The sequence below is a fragment of the Rhinichthys klamathensis genome, unplaced genomic scaffold, assembly GCF_029890125.1.
Source record: "Rhinichthys klamathensis goyatoka isolate OS25496 unplaced genomic scaffold, OSU_Roscu_1.1 h1tg000186l_1, whole genome shotgun sequence".
NCBI lineage: Eukaryota > Metazoa > Chordata > Actinopteri > Cypriniformes > Leuciscidae > Rhinichthys > Rhinichthys klamathensis.
The window spans coordinates 3,624,654-3,633,200 of record NW_026606714.1 but is presented as its reverse complement, the minus strand read 5'-3'; the positions used below and the strand labels follow the sequence as shown (position 1 = coordinate 3,633,200).

Sequence of the window (8,547 nt, the reverse complement as noted above, 5' to 3'; positions counted from 1 at the left end):
CGGGGATAAACTCCAGGATTTCCCAGTGGGAGTGAAAGACTGTCTAACTGTCATACAGCATTTGAGGTCCTGAGCAGCTTCTGTTTGTCACTGCAGGAAATGGCTCTAAGGTCAGTAGTTGCTGGGATGATTAAAAGAACAGGAAGTTATACGTGTACAATGGTATCTCCTCAGGTCTGCGACAAGCTCAGCAATGCTTGTTTAAAAAAACGGTGTCACACGGCACACAGGGACCAAAGTCCCAGTCAAACTGGAAATACGTCTTTATTTACTTAGTCATTCAAGTGTTTGGTCAGCCAGTCTTCAAACAAGGGGGTCAAGCTGTGAACTAAATGAATTCACACTCACAAAAGGAAGTGCAATGTCTGAAGTGTTACACCAAACATCCATCACCTGAGACAACAGCCTTTAGCGTTGGGTCATTTTGTCTGTAGTTTTTTTTTTTTTTTTTTTCTTTAAAGGAGACTTTATCAAATATTGAACCCAAAGCACAAATCTCTGAGAACGTTGAATCGACACCTACAGAGTTAACGGCAATATCACCGGTTTTTCACCGGAGTCGGTTTTAAGTGGCGACTTAGCTGTGTGGCATGGTGTAAATTATAGTGCACTTAGCGTGTGTATAGCTCAGGCCTCGAATACTCATTATAGCTTTTGTTGACCTGCGTCGCAACTGATGCAATCCCTGTTACCGTCAGCCGCTATTAATAACAGCCCTAAATGAACTTCCTGTAAACTTTCTGAAAGACCTTGCTTTTAGATGTGGAAATGAGCATTTCCAACAAAAGCTCCCTGGTTAGACGAGTGCCAGTATGACATTGCGGGAATAGGTTAGCACAATTTAGACGTTTCTAAGCTCGCTTCAGGAGTCTTGTTATGTCATATGCTCAAAGTACACTTAAAACAGAATCTCAGATGTTCTAGAATATACTGGATTTGTTGAATAAAATTTAATGTGGTCAAACACGAGAGAAATGTTCTGCTGTCATGATTTTTGAACTTGTCTATCTCTTGTGAGCATTCATTTTGACAGGGTCACCACAGAGTAGAGCAAAAATCTCTGACAAAACCACACATCTACACAACAGAGTTTGACACGTCCGAAAAGGAGTAGGCTATTGCACAGCACATGGACAGTTCAGGTTTTTTTTTTCTTTTTTGTAAAAGTTGTTGCTCCTTCCTAAGGATTGGATGGGTTGAACAAAGCTCTTCCAGAGGGCAACACACCTAAAACCTTCTTGTATATAGTCTTCTTATGAAGCAAAGGAGTATCACAGTCACTGGGAGAGCTTCCGATGGGAACCGATGAAGCCTGTCAAATTTGTCCGAAATGACAAATGGCATCATGCAAACCTGCTGTAATTCATTTGTTTTCGTTGGATTTTGCCCCAAATTCCATGTTCGCGCGATTCCCATAAAGTCAGACTGTGGAGGCTCATACTGTGGATTATCTTTAGCATTCCGTGGTCCAAAACTGTTGTCCTTCTTTTACTAACAGGGAGGCAAATCCTCTGAGCAATGTTCCTTCTACTACCATCAACACAAGGAAGTCACGGCTACGCGGGTCTGTACAGCTAAATCATAAATCAAAACTGTTCTGTCAGATGTGTAGTATTTACATCACTGTACATTAAGAAAAGAGTTTCCTATGAAAAAAGACAAATGTAAGAAACAATTACTCTTCAGCGCTTTAAGAAAGGTGAATATGTTTTCTCTACAGTAAAGTATACATGTTGAGAATGTACTTCACTCTTGGATTGCCAGTATTTGGTTTGCCAGTTCTTCTGGCTCGAGTTCATAGTAGAGATACACACATAAGGGAACAAAAAGGTACTATTTGGATGTGTAGGTCAGTGTATATGTATATGTTTTTAGGTAAGCATAACTAGTCTGATCATAAGTAATATATGTATATATATATATATATATATAAACAAACAAAATTCAGAATCAAATAGGAATATAACCTTGACATTAATTTATCACAATGTTCACTTAAAAATTGTCCTTACATTCGTTCATTAGATGTTTACATGGGGATTGTGTTCTTCATTTTATATTCACAAAATTGTATTCTATTTTTTTTATTATTTTTTTATTCGGCTTCCAGAGCCTCTAACAACGTGCAGGGTTGTATAAAACCCCAAGGGGTTTAAAGAAGGTCTCTAGCTGTTTTGTGTCAGCCATTAGGATTATGGATGAGGGGATTGGAGATGCACGTTGAGACATCTGTGTAAATCGGCGTCTGATGGTGCAGTAGAATTAGCAGGTGTTCTGAAAATGAGGCCTTTTATCCTCTCACAGGCATTGCTGATCACAAGTAAATTGGATCAAATGTGGAATCGAACCTAGGTGGATGACAGATGAATCACAGGTAGATTTCTCTTTTGGAGCCTTGGTTGGAGGGTGTAGTGGCAGGGACGTAATCGGCTGTCTGACTGAGGGGGATCTCCTCCCGGGGGCAGTCCTTACCGGAGTCGCCGCCTGTAGAATAGGCACTAGTGTAGGGAGGCAGAAAGCGAATGCTGGCCACTTTGTTGCTCCCGCCTCCGCTCCGCTCCTCTCCGTGAGGCTTAGAGCTGCTGTCAGCCATCAGACGCTCCTGACCCTCCCTCTCCTGGTAAGGCACGAAGGTGGAGAGCTTGGGCCCACTCTTGTCACTCTTGGTGCGGTTGGGTGAGGGCTGTCCGGGCATCCAGCAGGAATCCGAGTGGCCGTATTCCGTACACTCGCGCGTGCATTTTCCCGTCATGGCCACGTCAGGAAGAGGCCTCAGATCTGGAAGAAATGAGAACAGAACGATGAGGTCATTTTAAATTTGTGGAAAAGATGTTCACTTTGCGATTGAGAATTCACTGGTTGCGCTGTATGCTTTTGATTCACTACAAGGAACAGACTAATAAGAGCCATTAATTTGGGAATCGGGATCAAGATTTGTGCCGTGTTCTTTTAAATCGAACAACACTGGTCTTGCTGTGTCTCTGTGTTGATGTGTCATTGGATAAGTATTGCAGTCAAAGTAATGTCCATATGTCAAAAATTTACAATTCTAAGATAATACAAATCATACAGTTAGCTTATATCATGTATTCATCTAGGCAGAAGCAATGATCTAATTAAAATTAATATCATAATGATTACATAGGAAAAATTTGGCAGTGCTGCATGTTGATTCGGAAGAATGCAAGTGTGCAAGATTGTCAATTGGTCCTGGTATTTAAAAAAAACTCGACACTAGTCAGCATTGAACGGAATTCATTAACTAAACCTTTTTAAATGACAAATTAAACAGAAACCTTACTATTTAAAAGCATAATTGAGATCATCACAGTTTTATTATGAAGCTTCACTTTTGTAGTAAATCAATGCTGCACGAACAACTCTACAGCCTATTCTAACCCTTGTTCACTGTAACCAATCAGTGCAGTGGATGCTAATCTTCACTATAAAAGGTTGTTGAAGCTGGATGGCATCACAAGAAGCGAAAATAACGGTCTGATCTGCAAAGGTCAAACTCTCTGACTGGAAAATATAAATGCAAAAACTGAGCCTAACCTTTCCTCTCAAAGTGACATTAGATTAGTTTGATAGTGTGCATGTAAAAAGAGGGCAGGCAGAATGGCGAGTTCTTGAGGAGGAAACATTTATTTCCTGAAATGTCTGAGCTCTATGAAAGGCTTGTGATTTGACACAGCGGATGCCATTATTTTGTCCCTTATATAGGACCATCACAGAACACACTCGAAATCATTCTCTTTTTTTCATTCACACATTCTACACTTTTTTTTCTGATTGATAAATAGATAGATAGATAGATAGATATGATCAAGCTATAAAAATAGTGTTTAGAAAAAAGGGACTATAATGAGAGCCAAACTTTATATGTCCCCTTTTTGCTCTTAGATCTTATATTTCTCTTTTATTATCCCTCAGGGAAGAATATTCAAAGTTTGGGCTCCGAGAAACCAACAGAGACCTTCGTCTCTGGCATACGGCACCTGAATCCCCCTCTCTCCTTTTCTTATCTCCTTCCTTCGAGTTGCAGTTAACCTCAGGAGTGTTCCCGTTGAGCCTGAAGGCTGGAGAGCTGGCCCTGCACCACTGCCCCTATCACCAATCACTCCCAATCCGGCTCTCTAGCACGTTTTTTCAGCTAATTAGATTCTGCTGGCCCCTTGTCACCATAATAGAATGGAAATTATTTCCAGATGAGTATCTGACATTTGGTGCTGTCTAAAGTAAAGAGGAAAGATGTGTTAAGACTGGGCTCTGTGCGTTTTCTCTGCTCTTCTCCTCTGCGATGGAGGGCTGGCACAAGAGATTTGCTGCATGTCATTTTCATTCAACTGTCGTGCCCCTGGGGTGTGATATGGATGGAAATATACATACAAGGTTCAAGCTGTTTTCTGATTCCATGTCCAATTGTGCAGCTGTCAAAATGTCCATTTGACCATTTCATTGTAGGTAAAAATTCATATTTGACATGCAGCTGGATGATTTTCATATGAAAGAGTCATAACAATTTGATCAAAATGACATGTAATGAATGAAATAAGCTTCGTGTGTGTATTTAGGGGATGAAAACATAATCAAAGCTATTATTCAGTATCCACCATACTAAGCCCTTGCTGTCAATCAGAGGCAATCATTTCCCATTTAGCTAGTATTTTATGCAGTTTATGTATATTCAGGGTAGACTCAGGGTTATAAATTGAATATACATATCTATATATATATATATATATATATATATATATATATAAACATATATAATTTTAAATTGTTTCCGCTGTTATAATGAGACAAAATGATCTTTGTGCCAATTTGTGTCGTGGCAGTCTCTCTACTACAGTCCAGCGATGAATTATGCGTGTCCTTGAGTCCATTTTGGATTGTCTAGTCATATATTATATTTTGATATAATATTATTTATTTATATAATTATAACAACAACAATGACAATAATTATAACAACAAATAATTTAAAACTATTATTATTTTTATTATTATGTTCTCCAGTCCATGTGGGAAGTGCAGTCATTGTAAGAGGGCAGTGCTGTAGTCAATAGCTCATTGTTCATTTACACCAGGGACCTCTAAGCGAATACCTAATATATGCAACCTCTTCACTTCATTCCATAACAGTTTTAGCCAATTGATTTTCATTTTTGGCTGTGCCTTAAAGCCACCCAGGGGAGCCAACCGCTCAGGCCACAACACACAGGTTGCCCTGGGTGACAGGTGTGCGGGATAGCAGTGGGAAAACCAGTCTTTATTTGACAGTTAACACCATCACTCCAACTTTCCCAGAATCCCTTGCTGATCCCTGTGCACGGATGGAAGCACACAGGCAGAGTTGATGGAGCCTGTGCTCTACCCTTCCCAACCCTCCGTTCCGTTGCCATTCGCTCGGGTGTCCTCTCCCCCTGACCCCACGTCTGCTTGTATGCAAACCTCGCTGAGACTAATTAAACTTTGGGCAGATTAGAACTTTGCCTTGTCAGTCTTTATTCGTGCTTAAACAAGTTATTACTTTTAGGAAAATTAAATTAGCCAGCTATTAATTAATCGACACGCTGGTTTTGAGAGGATAGAAGATGGGGGAAAATGTATGAAGTAAAACAAGAAGTAATGACTTGAAAAGGAAGTAAAGGTGAAAAAAAGGAAAAAAGGGGTGAACCAAAATAATCATTTTTAAAATGTAGTTTAATATAGGTTAAGGTTATGTATGTTAATTAAATAATAACAAGTATTTAAATGTATTTTTATACAGATATATTTCTAATAATATAATCAATATTATATTATTTCATGGGTATTGTATTATTGATGTACAGTCAAGTGCAATACCAGGAACATAACCTGCAATCAAAGTGCCTACATGCAGAGTGCAATCATTAGACAGATGGAGAGTGCAAAAAAAAAAGTCCATAAGCAATACTTTTACTCCTGGCTGGGTTAACAGCAGCTCAGAATAACGCGAGCTTGGACACAGTAGGAGAAAGAGGAAGAGGCATTGCACTTTCCAATGGCAGCAAGCATAAAAGATAACCAGTAGCCACAACACTAAAGAGATACATTAGTGAGTAACCACAAGAGCAAAACACAAGCAAGATATGCAGAAACGCTGTTGTCTTACATACAGCACAACATCACCAAAGCTTATCATGTACACATTTTGCTTCTCATATGAAGCTTCATATGCAAGTTTGATGATGCAAATACGGGGGTTCAGGGCTATCAAGACAAGTCACTACAGTCTTTCCCATTTTAACATAACATTTAACACAGAGCAAGACTGATACTCATTTGGGAATCTAATGATTGGGTCAGGCGTGCAAGTCCTGCTCCACATTCAAACATTCCCACTCGGCTGGTGGTTTGCTCGTGGCGTCAATTTATTGATGAAGGTTTAAATTTAGACTAGAGTTTCAATACATGCTGTACTACATAACAAAAAAATCCACTGCGTGAACAACAGTTACAAAAATAGAGATACTTTTTTACTTTATTTTTTGGAATATAAATCAGATTTTTGAGAGAGCTACATGAGCCCAATTTCATTTGTATAGCACATTTCCCACGTTTCACTTTAAAAAAAAAAATTTTTAGGCTTGACATTCATAATACATGTTGTTAATAACAATAATTTATGTTTGTTTCATACTTATATTTTTCATCCATGACTTGTTCTGATTATCGTTAAACTTAAACATTTTGTTGCGGAATTAGGGTAACTAAAATCATTTTTTATAGTGTTTGAAAACGATTTGTTGTATTTCCCGGTATTTTACAATTTTCAGTTATTGTATGCTAAAGGAATAGTTTGCCCAAAAATAAAAATTCTGTCATTATTTGCTCACCCTCATGTTGTCCCAACCCTGTATGACTTCCTCTTTTCTGTGGATCAGAAAAAAAAATATTTTGAAAAACGACTGTTCTTTTTTTTTTTTTTTGTCCATACAATTAAAGTCGATGAGGACGACACTGTTTTTTTTTAACCCTAGTAACTCCTCATAGGGATACAAATAGTTGAAAATTTTTTCAAAATATCTTGTCATACAGGTTTGAAACAAGTATGTTTTTATTAAATTTTTCTTTTAAACAAGTAAGTTTTTTTATTTTTATGTGATTACATTTGGTTTATTCTTAAACATCATAAAATGATGTGGTGTACATTAAGCTTGTTCATGCACCATGCAGCATTGCATGTCAATACAGTCATGGCTACACAATGGCCAAAGCCTGCCAGGCACATACTGTATGTAGTCTTCAATAATGTTCGAATAAATATCTTTATTCGACAGAGTTCATTCCTAGAACCCCAAAAAAATTATACTCCTATCATTTAACTGCAAGTGGATTGAGGGATTTCAAATATTAAATATTTCAGCCCTTTTTAGATGACGTTCTGTTCTTTTCCACCACTCTCAATGGCTCAGAGGAGCTGTTTAAACCTCTGCAGCATTTTTGTGTGCGTATGTTCCACAATGCTCTTTGCCAGAATGACGCATTCTCTTTGCCAAAGCTTCACTTACAGGATAAACGAGTTCTGAGCGGAGTCAGAGAGTACCATCGTTTGGACCATGTCCCATTAGCCTACATCTGTTAAACACGGAACTTATCTGATCCGCAAAAATCAATGTCCTCGCCCGCTGACCAAATTTGCTCTCCTGACTCTGCCAGCCGAGGAACAAGGGGAGCGACGAGTGTCATTTTGCAAACCTCCACATGTTGGCACACTGTGTTTCAGTATGCATCAGCTGCATAGAAAACTCCTTCTGGCTTAGGAAGATAAGCACATGGAGAAAGGCTGTAGCCCACGGCTAAATCAACTAGGGTAAGCTGCACAACATCTTCCACTCATGAATGTTTTAAAGTTGAGTTTGTATGCGTACAAGCTGAATCATTGAAGATGAAACAAGGGTGTAGTGTTTGATTGTGCTGCAGGCCTAAACAACTGCCTGTGAAGAAGAAAAGCGAGCACAAAAGCTTTCTGTAAGTTAGATGCAGACAAATGGATAGATGAAAAAGGGAGCAAATTCAACTGATCAATGTCCATGGACCATCACGGCACCCAAAGTCTTCATAAAAATTGCAGTGAACTTACATCATTGATGATTCGAGAATGCTTTGGAATTGCTTTGGTACAAAATGTAGTCCATTCTTGGACTCAGCTCCACTGCAAGTAGTGATTCACCATCCAAAACCTTGTTTTCAGAAAAAGACTTAATCATTGTACAGGAATCCAGACTGATTGGACAAGTCTAATGAAATTAGCCAGTCCACTGACAAGTGCGATCAGACTTCAGTTCAATTTTGGAGGTGTGATAGGCATTATAAGTTGATTTTTGCTACAAGAGTATTTCAGTGAACCATGCTCTATTCCAAGTTTCATTTCATGCCATAGAAAATGAATAACTGTAATTATAGCTTATGTCTAAATGACGTTTGACAGAGGGGGAGAGGAACACAGCTATAAATATAGAAGTCTGCCATTAGTACAGCCTCTTACACTTTACATTATCTTTTCCTGCCCTCTTTCGT

At 38.7% G+C, this 8,547-nt stretch overlaps 1 pseudogene; it reads right to left on the bottom strand.

Moving 5' to 3' along the window:
• Positions 1-248: 248 nt before the first annotated feature.
• LOC130095180 (protocadherin-1-like) overlaps positions 249-8,547 on the bottom strand; it is a 182,377-nt pseudogene continuing 174,078 nt past the window's right edge.